Genomic DNA, 18,667 nt, shown 5'->3' on the forward strand with positions numbered 1-18,667 from the left:
CCTCCCCAGCAGTATGTTTCGAGTGCCCAGGGCAGCCGGCAGAGACGTAAAATCACTGTGGGGCAGAGAGTGGAACTGAGGAAGACCCGGCTGGTGGCTCCTACCCTGCATCAGGCTCAACTGCTAGTCCTGGCTTGGCAGGACAGGACTTCCTCTTCCCCTGCACGGCATCCGGAGCCAGGTCAGACCCACCCCCAGATTTCTCTCCCAGCTGCAGGAAGCTCTACAAACTCCCTCCTCCCCTCCCCGCCCGTTTCCTGTACCCATCACTCCTCAGCTGCAGGGGGAGGGATCCCTGTACAGCTAGCTGCTCCCCCATCCGCTCAACCAGACACCCTCATACTCAGACCCTCCTGCTGAGCCTCAACCCCCGTTGCACTCAGAACCCCCCTAATGAGCCCCACTCCCCTTGCACCTGGACCACCCTGACGAGCCACCCATACCCAGATCCCCACCTCACCTAGCCCCAACCAGCTGCACCTGGATCCCCACCCCACTGAGCCCCGCTTCCCCAGCATCTGGACCCTCCACTGAGCCTCAGCAACCTTCACCTGGACCCCCCTGCAGAGTCCCATTGCCGTTGCACTCAGAACCCCCCCAACAAGCCACTGTGCATCCAGATCCCCCAGCACCCGGATCCCCCACTGAGATGCCCGTATCCAGATTTCCCCACACAGAACTCTCTCAACCCACACCTGTCAGCTTTGCATAAGGTACCTTTAGATATAGACTTCAGGCTATATATACATTTCTATCATTTTCTTTGGCTCTAAGCTAGTTCTGAGGAGTTTAGAACATTACAACTTCAGTAGAGGTCTAGCCATCAGTTCAAGCTCAGTATGACTAAAATAGGGGTTTTCATCTATCTCCTCTCACGATCATTTTGGACACCATCACCATTTACCTGTCACTCAGGCCCATAGGCTGGGTGTCATCTTGAGTTGGACCTCTCTCTCTCTAGGCCTTCACATACAGACTATTTCTAAATCTTGCTGTTTCTTTCTTCATAACATCTCTATATTACAGAATTTCCTATCCATCCAACTCAGCTAAAACTCTTGTCCAGTCTCTTATCTCATGTCTCAATTATTGTTACATCCTTTTTTCTGTCCACTGAGTTCACAACTAAACCTTGAGTACTCAATGTTTGTTTTATCATTCACAGAAACACTGAATCCTTTCAATACATCAGTACTGATAAAAATCAAATACAACTATGAATTGTTTTGAAATAATGGAGAGACGAAGACCTGAAACTGTCAACACTCCTCTGATTAAAGAAGAATAAAGAAAATAAATCTAAGATTAATTTATAGTACTGAGATCAGAAAATTCATAATACAGCGGAACACCAAGCTATCAACGGCGGGTTCTGCCCAAGTAATCATAGAAAAGTTTTGTTTGCTTACCTAGTTTTATTGTTAAATGAGGTTTCCTTTCTAAAGGGACATTGGAGGACATGAAGGCTGCCATGACAAGAAAAACCATTTATTGGTCTGTCATTACATTTTAAATTTCTTCTGTTAGGGAATTGAGACCCGATTCTGATCTCACCTATACTATTTTAAATCAGGAATAACTCCACTGTGTAAAACTGGTGTGAACAAGATCAGAATCATGCCCTTCATGTTTGAAGTCTAGAACTTACCAAAGCACTAGTAAGCATTTTAACTTAAGACAGGATTCTTCAGTAATTCAGATTTTAGGTCAGGAGACCTGTGTTCTATTCATGACTCTGCTGCTGACCTGTTTGGTGACCTTGTGCAAGTTACTAAACCTATCCTTGCCTCAGTTTCCCCACCTGTAAAATGGGAATAACAACACTGACTTCCTTTATAAAGCTCTTTGAGATCTAGTGATGAAAAGTGCTATATAAGAGGTAAGTGTTCAGTGTCCTGAATTTCAGAGGGTAGCTGTTCAGCACTTCTGAAAAGTCAGACCACATTAACATTTATTTTTTCAAATATAAATTAAAACAATGAAGCACCCCAAATTAAGTCACTTTTGAAAAATTTAGGGTTTTGCAAAGCTTGGAAAATCTAACTTAGCATCCACTGAGCTATCATTTTCTCATAGGTCATAGTAACTGAACAGATATCCAGTGATATGTTCAATTCATGCCATCATTATATGTTGTATGGTTTCAAGTCCTCAGAAATAAACTTAAATGTCAAAGTGGTTTATTTTTCTAGTTTAGGAAAACAAACTAATTTAAAAAAATTAAGCAACATATGGTTTGCAGACAAGATATAACAACTGGTGCTTCAAGTCTCATATCCTGCCACAAGCAGTGGCCACCAACTGATGCTTCAGATAAAAAAAAAAGGGGGGGAGGGGGAAGGATGTAAAAAAGCCATAATGCACTTAGCCAATTGTGTGTGTGAGAGATGGGTGGGGAGGAATTTCTTTCTTTCTGAATCCTGCAATTATGAGCTCATTACTTTTGTCTTAGCAAGCCTAATAAAGTTATCACTCATCAAATTATCCAGCTCCTTTTAAAATTCAGCTCCAGTAGGAGAATTTGATCTCCTGGAGCTCTGACTCCCACAGGCTGACTCCAAGCTCTGAAGAATTATTTCCTGTTATTGGCTTTAAATTTACCCAGCAAGTGACCCCTTGTTCAAGTGTGCCAGAATAAGAGAGGACTGATGAGATTTTAACTGCACATACACCATTCTCTAAAGAACCTCAACTACTTTCCGTCTTCTCTCCCTTCAATGCTAATTTATTCTATTTTTTTTTGCAGTCTCCTATGTACTTCTATCTCTGTTGACTTTCTTTGGACCTTTACAATTTTATTAACACAATAAAAAAAAACTAACTAGAGAGAGGGGCACAGTTTTCAATCACAAATAATGTGTCAGTTCGACCCGATCAAACTAAATTTCCAAGTGTGGTAGTGTTTTGCCTTTAGTTAGATTCACTATCAATTATATTGCAAGTTATTGAGGACAAGCACTTTATTTTCATACTTGTACTCATACATAGTTGTGACTAGCTGACTGTTAGCAAAATATAAATGCTGCTAAATAATACATTTCCCTGAAGACAGATGAGGTTCACTAACTTGGAATTCCCAGGGTTTCTCTTGGCTCTGTTCCCTCCCTCCCCCCCAATTAGGCACTAAATTCTTCAGGAACAGTTGCTATTTTCAAAGCTGCATTGAATAACTGTGGCCTTGGCTACACTTGAGAATTCACAGCGCTGCTGCGACAGCACTGTGAAGCGCGAGTGCAGTCGCGCCGCCAGCGCTGCGAGAGGTCTCTCGCAGCGCTGCAACTACTCCACCTCTCCGAGGGGAATAGCTTGCAGCGCTGCAGGTGCTGATTACACTGGCGTTTTACAGCGCTGCACTCGCTGCGCTCGGGGGGGGGCGGGTTCACACCCCTGAGCGCAGCAAGTTGCAGCGCTGTACAGCGCCAGTGTAGCCAAGGCCTGTGTGAGAATCTCTTTATCTCTTCTTTGTCACACTTCATTTCCTTCAGAAACAAGAAGGCCTGATGATTTATTACACTTGAGTTTCTCGAATTGCTCCATAATCAATATTCTTACAGACTTATACGTGTGTCATGGCCACACAATGCTCTCCAACAAGAGGTGCCTTTGGGAAAGACATTATCCCATCATTGACAGTCAAGAATGAGGCAAAATATTTCAATTAACTTTTCTATTATTTTGTTATACTCCCTCTGATAATCCAGAAGGTCTATGGTATCTTTACGCTTCTTGGTTCTCATACACCTATGTGTGAAGAATATTTGTTTCCCCTGCTCTGGCTCTCATAAGGGTTGCCAGCTTTCACAATGTTATTGTGAATCCTTCAGTATTTGGTGTTTTCTTAAATCTCCAGCTCTTGGATTCAAGAGACTGAATGAGAGTGTATGCCTTTGGTTTGTTAAATAGGGTTCTAGTCCTCAAAGTCATGGAAAAAAGCTTGAAAATGCAAAGCATGTGCTCAGAAACCAGCGGGAAAATAAAAAGAACCCAAAATGAATTTTTAAAATATCTCAATTTAAGTCGCTCATGATTTTTTGGACCTGACTCAACACTTTCAATGGTTAGAATTGAGCATACTACTACCTGAACATCATATCATGTGTCTTTATCCTTTATCTTGAAATTGTATCTTACTCAGCATTGTTTGTTTTCCATTTCATTTATATTTTTATGCCATTTTCCAATATTTTTAAACAACATTTTTAAGCTCTAAGCAGCCTGTGCATGTCACTTAACCAGAGAAAGGTATAACATGATTCAATTGCTTGAAGTTGAAGCTAGACAAATTCATACTGGAAATAACATGTACATTTTTAATGGTGAAAGTAATTAACCATTGGAACAATCTACCAAGGGTTGTGGTAGTTTCTCCATCACTGGCAATTTTACAATCAAGATTGGAAATTTCTCTAAAAAGACTCTCTGGCTGGTGGTGCTGCCGCACAGCGAGGCTGACAGGCTCCCTGCTAGCCACTGAACCACGCGGCTCCCAGTAAGGAAGCAGCTGGCATATCCAGCTCCTAGCCTTAGGGGCAGCCGAGGGGGAGGTGGACAGGGGTCTGCATGCTGCCCCATCCCCTGCTGCTCCCCATTGACTGGGTGAGGGTAGGGGAGAAACTAGCGTGAGTGTGACTCGCGAGCGCTCAGCAGGCGGCTGTTGCGGGGTTGCGTGGCACACACCTCTCCCGCTGATGTCCAGTCCTCTTCTCCTCGCACTCCTCGTGTGGCTGGGCTCGAGCTGTGGTGCGTGCCCTGCAGTGAACCACTTTCTGTCTATCGCCCCATCACCGGCACCCAGGAGTTCGAGGTATGTGTATCCCCATCTCTGAGTGGTGGGAATGGGCTGCACCCCCATTCCCCCATCATTCCCTCCCTCCCCGCCCCAACCCCCTGCACCCTCATCCCTGTCACTGCACCCCGCCCTGCCCCAACCTCCCCACACCCCCATCCCCTCACTGCATCCCTCCTCGTCCCAACAACCCCATCCCATTTTGTCCTGCCCCCCACACCTAACCATCTCAGCCCTGTACCCCTTATAGCGCTCTCCCACCCATCCTCCCACCTCCCAGAGCTGCAACCCCCATGTCCCTCGTCCTCCACAGCCCTGCATCCCATTCCTCTCCATACACTGCTGCACTCCCATTATGTTCCTATACACCCCTGTGCCCCCCATATCCTCATGCACCTGTAGCCTTTTACCTCCCCTTGCATCCACGCCACATACCCTCCTGAACCCACTCCTCTCTCCTTTACTGCCCCCTCTCACCTCCACCCTGTTCTCATCCTTGGCCTCTTTCCCTCCCCATCCTCTCTCTTCCACTCCCACCCCATCTTTTCCCCTCCAGTCCACCCTCCTCCCTTCCCAACTAGGTGATTTAGGCAGCCCCTGGAAAAGTGTATGAAAAAGTGTCTCTGTGTAGGCCAGTGTGTGCATGTATGCCTTGTATGTGTGTAAGAGACTATGTGTCTTTGTGTAAGGAGGTGTGTGTATTGTTGCATCTGTGTATACTTGTGTGAATAAAATTTGCAGCCTAACTCTTTGCCTGTTATTATTCCCTTTGCTGGCTTGCGAACAAAAAAAAATTGATGAAATAAAACGTGTGTATTCATTTCATACATTTTTAAAAGAGAAGGGAACTCTAAAAGAAATGTATTATTTCTTAAAAAATGAATGTTGTTGACTAGTAATTGCAGAAGAGCCAATGTATCATACATTTCTCCCACCTTTGTCTAGCTACATTATAAACTCTTTGTTGCAGACTGTAGCGGGGTGGCTACCCTGCTCCTAAAATAGAAGGGGTTGAAAGCAGCCCTGGAGAGGGCTGTGGCTGGGGACAGCTGATTGGGGAAGCGGCCACACCCCAATCAGGCCACAGCTGGCCTGTATCAAAAGGCTGTGAGCCAAAAGCCCAAGAGAAGTCTCTCTCCAGGCTGGGAGAGAGCCAGGCCTAGCTGCCTGCAGAAAGGGTACTGGGAGTGAAGCAGGGCTGGGGAGAGCCAGAGGAGCAGGGGAGCTCCAGGCTGGCAACTCCCCAGGCTGCAGGGACTGGTCCAAGGCCCATAGAGGTATTGGGAGGCAGAGGAAGGCAGCAGGTCCGAACCCCCTTGCCTATGATGAGTGGCTTTTACACTGCAGTCTGGCCCATGGAGCGGGGGCTTGGTGATGACTGGCAGTAGCCCAGACTGAGGCAAGGTGGGGATTAGAGGATTGGGGGTTTCCCAGAGGGGGGAGACCCATAGAGACTGATGGGGGTATTGCCAGGGGGAAGCCCCCGGGTAAAGGGGCACTGGGGTCCTGGGAGGGACACGGGGGCCAGCGGCAGTGGGACACCGGCCTGAAGAGGGCGCTCCGAGGGCTGGAGAGCTAATTCCGTGAGACGACCGGCTGGAGGCGCCGCAGGGGTGAGTCACACACCATTACACAGACTCTCTCTTTTTATGTGCATGTCCAGCACCTACCACCCTGGAGCCCTGATCTTAGTTGGGGTTTCTAGACACTAAACAACAATTGTAATATTAAATAAATGTGGAATTATATGTGTTAGTGCATGCTAGATGTGCACACATGAATACACATTTGTATCTGCATGCAGATGTGGGAGTCAGTTTCTACAGATTTATTTATATAGCTATCTGGACAGGTGTGGATTTCTGTGGTTGTACTCTATGGATTTGTATTTGGGCTTCAGGAGTGGGCCTTTAATGGACCCATTGCAGCTATGATAATGTGTGGTCCTAATTCCACACATAAAATTACAACTACTTTAGTGAACAAAAAACATGGAGCTGGTTACAAAAAATGCGAAGAGGGGAGGGAAAGAGTCATGAAAACCTTTCATTTTTTAAAAAATTACCCATTTTGACTATCTTGCTGCCAGCTCTAGCATCCTGCAACAAATAAAACCTGAACTTAGCATAATACATCTGTCAAAACAATCAATATGCCTGTTTGAGCCTTGCAGTGAAAATGAGCATGTGAGAGAGGGTGGGGGAGAGCAAGTGACGGAGGGAGGGGGGATGGAGTGAGCAGGGGTTGGGGTCTCGGGAAGAGAAGGGACAAGGCAGGGGCGGAGCCTCAGGGAAGGGGCGGGGCAAGGGTGTTCAGTTTTCTGGCATTAGAAAGTTGGCAACCCTAATAAACAGTAGTATACTGTATTCTAAAATGCAATCACTTAGGTATTAATAATCTCTCTCCAAACAATTCCTAGATGAATGGTTCTGTTAGTTGATAATGGAGCAGTTAATATTGCCCATTACAGTATTATTTTACCAGAAAATACTGCAACTTCTGTATTATGAAATCTTGATCACTATTCTAATCAGGGGGCCTGCAGGCTTCCTCTTTGAATTATGGTAGTATTTCAGTTAAGTGAAATTTGTAACCAAATAAACTCCACTCACTGATCATTTCCACCATGGGATGATACCCTGATTATACAAAAGATATCTTTCACAATTAATTTAATCCCTCCAATTTTGCAAAGAATCCTGTTTAAGTAGGACCCAAGAATCCTTTATCTCATTAAGCCTACATCCTAACACATTTCTAAAATGAAAATTTTGCTGATGCATTTGAGAAGCCAAATGTTACATCTCTCTTGGTTTTGGTCTGAATCTCTGGATTTAGCATAAAGGTGAGTATATTTTTTATTTCTAACAGGAAGTTTGTGTTTATTAATTAGCCTCATTTAACTGAAAACTTTTTTGTCTGTACCTTATTTGATATTTTACTGTGAAATATAAGAGAAATGGTCAATAAATGTATGATCTTTCCTTCACTAGGTCAAAAAAGATCCATCACATCTTCTGAATCACTAATTTGCACAAGCAAAATGTTTACTCTTGGAAGGATAGGCTGGCAAGGTAACACTGAAGACTAGAGATTTCACCGGGGTGAGGGAGGGGAGAATCTCTCTCTTTTTTTTTTTTAATATTTTGTCTGGAAAACAAAGTTAAGAAGTTGAAAAAAGTATTGCTAATATGAGAGAAAGTATGTTTACTTATGTTTTTATATTACAGAATTAGTGATTTAAGCCAAGGGCTATGAAGCTAGGGAAGTCTGAACCCAGGGAAAAGTGCTCTAAGACTCCAAGGGCCTTTGTTCTGATGAGGCAAGCCATCAAACCGATATTTCACTGCTTTTTCTCTTCACTTTTAAAAAGCTTTTTAGCTCAATTTACAGCAGATTTCAATTCATAATTCTCAGTAATAAGAACTATGAAATTAGATCCTATGCATACACTAAGTGCAGTACTAAATCAATTACAGTTTTGCTAGACATCATATTACTTAATAGTAAAATTAAGCAGCTATTTGGTAGCAAAAGACAGCAGCTGCCATTAGTAACAGAAACTGGGAAGTAATGAAGAGAAAAATAAGGGCTCTGATACAGGAAGAAGTGCTCATATAAATAGCAGGAGGAGGTAAAAAGAAGATGGAACAGGAATTAAAAATGGGGTCAACCTGGCTTTACTGTAAGTGGTTGTTTATCAAGCCGTTATTCTCCCAACACTGTTGTTTGAGTCCGAAACTTGGACAACCTATAGACACCACTTGAAAGTCTTTGAGAGGCACCATCAACGCTGACTCCATAAGATTCTGAAGATCAAATGGGAGGCACACCAATATTAGTGTTCTGGAAGAGGCAAAGTTAAGTATTGAGGCAACGATCATCAGTATCGAGGCAATGATCATCCATCAGCAATTCCGCTGGACTGGTCATGTTGTCCGGATGCCAGACCATCGCCTCCCAAAATAGGTCCTGTTCTCTCAGTTGAAAGAAGGGTACCGTAATGTGGGTGGACAACGGAAGTGTTATAAGGACTTGCTGAAGGACAATCTAAAAAAGTGTAATATTGATATTAACACTTGGGAGCCATTTGCCCAGGATCACTTAAAATGGAGTGAAGTCCTACGTGATGGTCCCCTGCATTTTGAACTTGCTCGCCGACAAGCTGAAGAGGACAAGAGGCACAGGAGGAAGGAGAGACTGGTTTCCAGTCATGATCACCAACCTCCTGCTGAGCCTGAAAACATCTGCCCTCATTGTAATAGAACTTGTGGCTTAAAGATTGGCCTTATCAGCTACCAGAGGACCCATAACTCGCATGGAAGATGATCATACTCCACAACGAGCGATAGCTCACCCTCACTGTAAGTGGTTTAAAAAAAGCCTGATTATACAACAATCAACAGGTCTGTGTTCCAGTGCTCAATATAGCAAGTTAATGGAGGTGCACTGAAAACCCGACTCTGCAATTGCCAGGGTATTAGCCCATATGAACCCATGACTTCCTAATGACATTTTATAACCAAATTCAATGTTTACAAGCTTCTTAGATATATAATGAACAGCAACATCCGCTTTTTGTTATTTTAATATCAGTATTTTGATACTTAGGCAATAGCTGTCCAACCAGCAAACAAGGTTTCAACATGTAATGCCTCATCATTAATTTTCTTAGTTCACTGTAGAATGCTGGACTTGTCCTAGATCAACTGTTTTTGCCAGCAGGTAGCACAGGTGTGGCCTGGACTTTATACCAACTTTTTGGACAATTTATGAGATCTTTCTTTGCCCTTCCCCACCCTTCCAGCTAGCTACCCTCTCTTTACCAGCAGAACATAGTTATGCTGTTCTTTCTGGGAGAAGAATGTGGAGAACTATTCAAAATCCTTCATGGAGTCAAGACAATTTGACCCATTACTCAATTTCTTTAAAGCACCTCTTAGCCAACCCAAAATGCTCCACATCACATGACTAGCATTCTTCTATTATTAGGTTCTCTTCAGAGTCTATGAGCATAATTTTTCAAATTGCTCAGAACCATCACTGGTGAGCGGCAACAAGCATTTCTTCCCAACCTCAAGGGGATCAGCACACTGTCATTTAGACAAAGGATTGTGAAATCTGAGAAAGTCAGTGTATTGCAAGGGATATATTTGTTAATACTCTTTTTTGTGTGCCATACAACTACAATAAACAGAGACCTTCCTACAAAAATTGTAACAGGAATATTTTACAAATCCCCAAAATAAAATAGTCTATGTTAATTTTGATCAATGGCCTGTTCTCCTCCACAACAACAACAACAAAAGCTGAAAGGCTATGTTTTATTCAGCTTTGCAATTACCTGGTGACACTATTTAGCCCATTGGACAACCGAGAAGCACCACTATAACGCAAATATCCACAGTATTTCATCCAGGCACTAATAAGATAACTCTGCTATGCTGAACCTCAAGCTGATTTGCTGGAGTTCCATTTGATGGGATTAGGGATTCAGATGACCTCCTCAAGAAAGGAAAACCGCTTTAGTAAAAGTAACAAATCCCAGCTATACCTCACACCATCCACTGATAAATTCAATGTAAATATAATGCTAATCAAAAGCTCTAATGAGGAACATGTTCTAACTGCTAGACTAGGAATCGATACCTTAAATGGCTGAGCAAATCATCTGCCAACACAAGAGTACAGATACAGTAACTCCTTGCTTAACGTTGTAGTTATGTTCCTGAAAAATGCGACTTTAAGCAAAACGATGTTAAGTGAATCCAATTTTCGCATAAGAATTAATGTAAAGGGGGGGGTATTAGGTCCCAGGGAAATTTTTTTCACCAGTCAAAAAACTATATATTATATAGATATACACACAGTATACATTTTAAACAAACGATTTAATACTGTTCACAGCTATGATGATTGTGAAGCTTGGTTGAGGTGGTGAAGTTAGAGGGTGGAAGAAGGAGGGATATTTCCCAGGGAATGCACTGCTGCTAAATGATGAACTAGCACTCGGCTGAGCCCTCAAGGGTTAACACATTGTTGTTAATGTAGCCTCTCACACAAGGCAGCACGAACAGGAGGGAGGGGAGACAGCATAGCAGACAGAGACAGACACACACTTTGTGTGTGGGAGAGAGATGCACACTGCCCCTTTAAGTAAGCTGACCCACTGTTAAGTGCATTGTCTTTTTAAGTGGATCAGGAAGTTGAGACAGCAGCTGCTGCTCCAAGCTCTCTCTCGGCCCTGTCCCCACTCAGCTCTATATTGAGAAGGGGTAAGCGGGGTGCAGGAGCAGGGGGAAGGGGGACACCCTGACATTAGACCCCCCTGCACAGCAAGCAGGAGCCTCTGGGAACAGCTCCAAGGCAGAGGGCAGAAGCAGCACATGGCAGTTGGGGGAGGGACAGCTGAACTGCCAGCAATTGATAGCCTGCTGGGTGGCTGCAGCACAGGGAACTTAGGGGAGTGAGGAGTTGATGGGGGAACTGATAGGGGGGCTGCCGGCCCACCCTGGTTACAAGCCCCCCACCAGCTAGCTGCAACGGGCTGCTCTTATTGCAAGCAGTGGACAAAGCAGGCAGCTGCCAAACGTTAGAAGGGAGCATTGCACAACTTTAAACGAGCATGTTCCCTAATTGATCAGCAACATAACAAGGAAACAACATTAACCGGGACAACTTTAAGTGAGGAGTTACTGTAGTGAGTAACAGGTAGTATGCATGGATGACTGGGAACCAGATGCTGTAGACTTTCACCTCTGGAGAGAGAGATTCAAGTCAAGTCCTGATTAGGTCATAGGTGAAAATGAGTTGAATGGTTTAGATCCTAGTCCCTCTTGGAAAGTTAATCAGATCATCAAGTCCCCACATAATTCAGCACAGCTGGAAAACCACTAGTCAAATAAACCCAGGACTAGGACTAGCGGGGAGCTCTAAACTGAGATTGAGATGCATTGGCGAGGCTGTGTCTGGTTCAAGCCAGTGTTAGTCCCTAGAGTGAACATAAGCCCCATCACATGAACTTTGAGCATTAAATTCATAACTACAATGTAAATATATTGAAGAAGTATGTGTTTTCTAAGTGAACCAGTGATCTTTCCCCTTCCTGATAGCCAGGTGCAAAACTGACCTTTCAAGCCCCAGATGTAGTTGTCTCCTGAAAGCTGTATTCTTTTTTTTCCCCCACGACAGTCAACTTCACTGTGAACTCAAAACACTTACCTACGTGTAATCAGCTTGCCAAAACCCAAAAACATACACGTGGGGACAGCAAGATCCGCGCACACTAATTGTACTGATATGAGCAAAGTCAGTTCAAGACTGCTGGCAAAAACAGAGGCTACTTCTGCTCTTTTATTACCAATAAAAATGAATTCCTCTGGGAAGTAAACTTGCTCTCAAAAGCAACTCTGTTTTCTTTACACACACAGGCTATGTCTTCAGTGCCAAAAAGGGTGTGTGTTTGCTGCCAGGTAACAAATATGTATTAGCTATCTTGCTGTGAAATCCAAGTGCACACAAGGGTCTGTAGTTTTTATCCAAAATGTAGGTAGTCAAGTACAACACTATTTCCTCCACTCCACATCTGCAGCTGACCTCACCTAGCTACATCATGGTAAAAGCTACAGAGACTTGTCTCCATTAGGATTTTACAGTGAGATAACTAATGTGCATTAACTATCTTGCTGTAGAAATAGCCACAGAGACTCATTCTAATCAAGAGAAATTTCTCAAAATCCCCGCAGAATATCCAGTCATCTGAAGTTCAGTCACATTCAAAAAACAAAACAAAACCCAACATATGCACATCTAGTCAATATACACAGTTCTCTCCCAGTGTTTTCTGTGAACTAAGATCCTCCCCACCTCCCACAACTTCACACTGGAAGAATCATGAGCATCTGAATGCTGATTCAAGCTTTTAATTACAGCATTTGACAAGAAGTCAAAAGGTGCTGCAAAAAGTCAACCTATGAAATAAGAAAGGGGAATTCACATACAACTCATGAGAAATTTATTGCTGCTATTAAATATGACAGCCAAATGGCTTTCCCTTAAGCCCTTGTCTTCCTTCAAACCTAATGGTGGGAAAATTGAGATGTGCGCTCTTAAAGAGACCAATGGAAGTTGCAAGTTCTATATCTCAAATAGTTAAAAGCTCAATGTGTCTCTTATCTGAAATAAAAAAAGAGGGGGAAAATCTTTCATAACATTGCACATAAAGAAAATTGCAGATGCTGCATCAGACTACAGAGTGTGACAGACCCAGAGCAGTGGGGTACAGGAGTCTGGTAGAGGGCAAATATACTGGTCACTGGATGAGTAGTTTTCTGTTCCCTGAGTGACCAGAGCAGGGGCTGCAGTAGAGTAATCAGGAACCTTCTAGAACTGGTTAAGGCAGGCAGGCTAATTAGGACACCTGGAGCCAATTAAGAAGCTGCTAGAATCAATTAAGGCAGGCTAATCAGGGCACCTGGGTTTTAAAAGGAGCTCACTTCAGTTTGTGGTGGGAGTGTGAGGAGCTGGGAGCAAGAGGTGCAAGGAGCTGAGAGGGTGTGCTGCTGGAGGACTGAGGAGCACAAGCGTTATCAGACACCAGGAGGAAGGTTCTGTGGTGAGAATAAGGAAGGTGTTTGGAGGAGGCCATGGGGAAGTAGCCCAAGGAATTGTAGCTGTCATGCGGTGGTTACAGGAGGCACTATAGACAGCTGCAGTCCATAGGGCCCTGGGCTGGAACCTGGAGTAGAGGGTGGACCTGGGTTCCCCCCCAAACCTCCCAATTGACCTGGATTGTGGGTTCTTCCAGAGGGGAAGGTCTCTGGGCTGTTCCCCTACCAACATGGTGAATCTCTGAGGCAAGAAAATCCTCCAATAAGCGCAGGACCCACCAAGATAGAGGAGGAACTTTGTCAGAAGAGCCATTCTCAGACAGTGGCCAGTACGATATTTCACTGCAAAAAGAGTACTCTAAGCAACAACTCATGTGCTCTGTGCTAAGCTAAAGCAAAATTCTACAGCAAAAGTCTATGGATTCTGCAGTGCTCTGGCAGGCATTCTGAAAATTCTCCAGCAGCTTCAGGTTAGTTTTAGAAGTTGGAAGTTTTTACGGAATTACATTGGAAAACAAATCAATCCATACAGTCATCTTTGAATTATTAATCTTAAGGAGGAATCACACAAGTAGTCCAACATTTGCTCACTAGTGAGGAGTGTGTGTGTGTGTGTGTGTTTGAAAATCCTCATAGAAAAATCAATCGGTGCAGTCTCAAACATTCCAAGCCATAAAATATTGCCATTACGAAGTTCAGCTAGAGCAGAAGTCTCTTCACTAACAGCAGCTGCTGGTGTGAAAGACAAGGGGTTAATGTTGTATCCTCTCCCATTCCCCAAAGTCTTTAACAGATATCTGGAGCTCATAAACAACAGCACTCAAGTCAGCACTACAGACTTGTTAAAGTTCCTTTGTTACGGTGTAGGTAATTCTTTCTTGTTATAAAACAGCAAAAGCAATCCACCTCTATAGTGATCCAAAAACACAGACATAGTTGCATCTCCTCTGCATCAAAGTAACACCAAAGCTGTGAGTTACATCATCCAGAAGAAACAATGACAACCCTACAATAGGCCAGAAAACAAGACCCATGTGGGCCAGAAATCCAATGGGTCTAAGCAGTGGACACATTGTTCAGCCACTGACATAGACACAATGTTTAATAAAAGCTTCTGCTGGTTCATGTTTCCGATTTCTTAGCAGCCCACAGAGAGACAACCAAGTTTCTGCATATTGCAATATGGACCTACTGCACATACTAAAAGGGTCACGAACTTTTCCATGCTGTCTGGCAGGAATACTTGAAGCTGCATACAAAAACTGTTTTCTTCCAATAGTAAAGAATGCACATGGCTGTTTGCTGATGCTGTACTTGCAAGGCAGCCAAAGGCCAAATAGCACAACCCCTTTGGCACTTAGCTGTTTTATTATTGCTTTGTTTCCCACTGCATGTAATATCTGAAAGCTATAAGGCAATAATAGTCTAGCAACATTTTTTTAAATCACTAACAAGATTAATGATAATTAAAATAAGACAATTGCTTTAATTTAAAATGTCCCTCTTCACAAGATTGGCTTTTAAAAATCCTTCTGGGGATAGGTTCAGAGAGCAGCCTGAACCACAATCCCACCCCAGCTGCCCCAGAAGTGAACCTGGATCTTTTGCATGCTTGGACAAGGGCCTCCCTTCCTCCCAAAATACTACTTTTCTCTTATATGCATTCATCACTACAGTAGGTAAGCATCTTCCAGCAGCATATTAAACAATATGAATAACATCTCCTATGTCTTTGTTCTCTCATCCTCTCCCCAGTGGAGGGTTTTGTTTTGGAATTTTTTTTTTGATAGTAACAAATTATACACACACATTGTTATATTTGTTAGAGAAGGCAAGGTCAAAATATGCACCGTGTACTTGCAGTGGAAGATGGTGAGGTTTGTAATGGTCATTAGTTCCTGGGGGAGTTCTTTCCAAAGTAGTAGGCCAGCTCTGAGAAAGCTATCTCCTGCACAAAGGAGTTTTACTCTTAGTGCAAAGCTGTCAACCACAGTCTTCATCCCAGAGCTTTTGGTTATCTTTTAGATACCCTGGGACTAGGCCATGGAGTGCACTGAAGATAAGGACCAAAACCTGGGACCTGATTTGATATTCTGTGAGAAGCCAGTGTAGGGAGCAGAGGACAGTATAGATGTGCTCATGGTAGCCAATATTGGCAAGATGACACATTGCAGCATTCTGTAACAGTTGGAGTTTTCTAGGTGCTGAAGGTTTCATTTCCAGGTATATTGTAGTCCATTTGAGAGGTGATGAAGGCTTGAATAAATGTGGCCAGAACATCATAGGCCAAGATGGGACAGAGTCTCCTAACCAACCCAAATGGTAGAAAATGTTACTTGTGGATGCTGTAATGTGAGATCATAGCATCAGTGAGGAATCCAGAAGCACTCTTATTGAGTCAATTGACCAATTAAACCAAAAAGAAACTACACTGTGCCTGAAAACTCTACAAAATGCCCACTAGGATAACCTCTGCCTTACTCTGGTTTAGCTTCAACCAGCTCTTCCCATCCATGAGCTGATCTCGTCCAACCTCTGGGCCACCTTGGTGGTCCTGGAATGGCTGTATGTGGTGAAAGACAGGTAGTAGGCAAACTTTCAATAAGTGCCATGCTGTTTCTCTTCTCCACAGCCTCAGCCTGCATCACTGAGACCTGGCTGGGTTAAACCACAAGCCCTGTGCTAGCCCACCTCATCCCCCCTATGGTACACAATAGATCTAGACTCCAACAAATTCCAAAACCCACTAAAGGAAAACAGCACCTCTCCCACAGGGCAAGGAGTCGAGCACATGTTAAATCATTAGCAACATACACATGCCTCAACCGCTGATACACTGACCCCCAAATGGCATCTTCCTCCCCACTGCCCACCCAGATCTCCCTGATTTTCTGACACCCTGTGCTGGATGAAGAGAGAGGGGCAGAAACAAGTGCCAATGATGGAAAACAAAGGCTGATTTAGACAGGATGAAACAAATTCCCCAAAGCCTGTACTGAGGCTGTATTACAGGTCCCTCCAAAGAGGCTGCTAAATTCCACCCCCACGGAGCAATCCTGAATTCTTATACAACCTGCATCGGAGCTCAGCACCAAGCACTGTGAAGAATTATCATCTTCGCTGCAAGCAACTCCTCCTGCACCTGCCAGCCAACAGCCCACCTGCATTCCCAGAGTTCAGTACATTCACTCATCAAAACGTTCTGGATACCCTATAGGGATCCTGACCCAAGACACTTGAATCTGACCCAGGCCCTTCCTGGCTTGTTAAAGAGAGAGTCATGAACAATTGGTGCCAGTCCTGACCAAAACAGCCAATGCCTCATTCAGAGAAGGAATTCTTCCTTCCTCCTTCAAAACATGCAATAGTCTGACCAACACTGAAGAAACCTGCTCTGGATACTTCAGTCATAGCCAACTATTACCCAGTGTCAAACCTCCCAGTCCCGAGCAACCTCAGAGAGAAACTAGCAGAAGGCCAACTACAAGCTCATCTAACTCAACCCAACAATCCAGACCTAGCACAATCTGGATTCAGGCCAGGACATGGAACTGAAAAATGCTGTAGTGGCATTGATGGATGATCTTCTTCTTTTAATGGATAGAGGACAGGCAACTATTCTCATCCTTCTAGACACTGCTGACTTGCTGACCATGACACACTGCTGTTTTGCCAAAGAGAGATGGCAGGAATTCAGGGGAATGCATTAAAATGGTTTGTGTAATTCCTAGAGGGATGCCCCCAAGAAGACTAATGATGGGAAACTGCATTTCCACCCCTATACCCCTCACTTGTAGTTTGCTACAGCAAGTTTCAGTGTTTAATTTCTCCATTTATGGTGAAGTATAAGGCCACCAATGTGTCTGCACATAGAAGAATAGTGATGCGGGTGACCTTTGTGGAGTTTGAGGGCTTTTGCAAAACTACCTGAATGACTTTTCATTTAAAAATATTCATTCAAGTTTTCCAACGTATTTTTGTTACAAATTATTATGTATAGACTATGATTCAATTTATACAAAAGCATTTTGCTCTCCCATATATATATATATATATATATATATATATATATATATATATATATATATATATATATATATATATATATATAAATAAAGAGCTACAGGGAAGCCTGTGTAATTTCCCTAAAACTTAGCTGCCATGAAATGGTTCCTTAGATACACACATTTATTTTACTCATTAGAGTTCTCTCTACCCTTCTCCATTTTTCAACTTATTTTTTTAAGCTTGTTTTTCCCAACCAGACTCGAATACTGTACTTCATTGTGTCAGTCAGCTTTTCCACCAGAGCCTCTGACTTTTATGAGTTTATTAGTCAGCAGAAAAAAATTCACTGCAGGCTGAAAGAATGAATTTGTCATTGCAAGTGTAAAAAAATAGTTAGTTTGACTCATGTGATTTAAAGAAACTGCAGTAAAGTTAATAGGATTTCAGCAGACTTAGACTTTGCTACTTTCATCTCCTACAATCTGATTTTCAGAGGTACTGAAAATCGATAGCTTCCTCTTACATCAATGGGAATTATTGTACGTATGCAACATAGCTTGGAACCAGCCCTTAAACTTTACCTTAGCTGTGGAGAATAAAAGTCAGGAAGACTGTTTATGTCTACTGATAATAATGAATGGATCCTATTAATATTAAAATCCCTAAATAGTTGAGTTAATGATACATACAGAGTAACTACCCATGTAGGGTTTTTAGTACATACAGAAATTTCACATGTGCTTTTGTTTTTATATCCCTATATTCACTGCATGCAACATAATGCTCCAAGAGATCAGCTACAACATATGTTTGCCTGACAAAACAGATTTATTTTATTATGTTAGTTACGGAGTAGGATTTTGATATTCCAAGAGATCTGGAATCATCTGTTGTACAGTATAAAATGCCTCTTGTAATACCCTAACAGATTAAAATGTTTTCTTTTTTCCTCCCCTTCCCTAAAAAGATCTTTCATACCCTCCCAATTCCAGGATCATTACTAGACACCCTCAAAAGTTGCATTGCAGCCACTGCCTTGGGACTCCATTTGAAGCCTGACAGTCAGGGGCAGCCTGTCCATATAGGCGAACTAGGCGGTCGCTTAGGGTGCCAAGTTAAATGAGGCGCCAAATTCAAGGGGAAAAAAAAAATTTTTTTAAATGAAAGATGGGAATATGAATTATAATTCATTTCTCTAAATTTCGGAGACTTTATTAATATGTCAAATCTTTTATTTACTGCAAAAATAAATAATATTTTAGCA

At 43.0% G+C, this 18,667-nt stretch overlaps 1 protein-coding gene across 6 annotated transcripts in view; it reads right to left on the minus strand.

The window, feature by feature from the left end:
* PRKCD (protein kinase C delta) overlaps positions 1-18,667 on the minus strand; it is a 161,153-nt gene that overhangs the window by 76,055 nt on the left and 66,431 nt on the right. The window lies entirely within an intron of this gene.

Source organism: Chrysemys picta, chromosome 7, assembly GCF_011386835.1.
Source record: "Chrysemys picta bellii isolate R12L10 chromosome 7, ASM1138683v2, whole genome shotgun sequence".
Lineage (NCBI taxonomy): Eukaryota > Metazoa > Chordata > Testudines > Emydidae > Chrysemys > Chrysemys picta.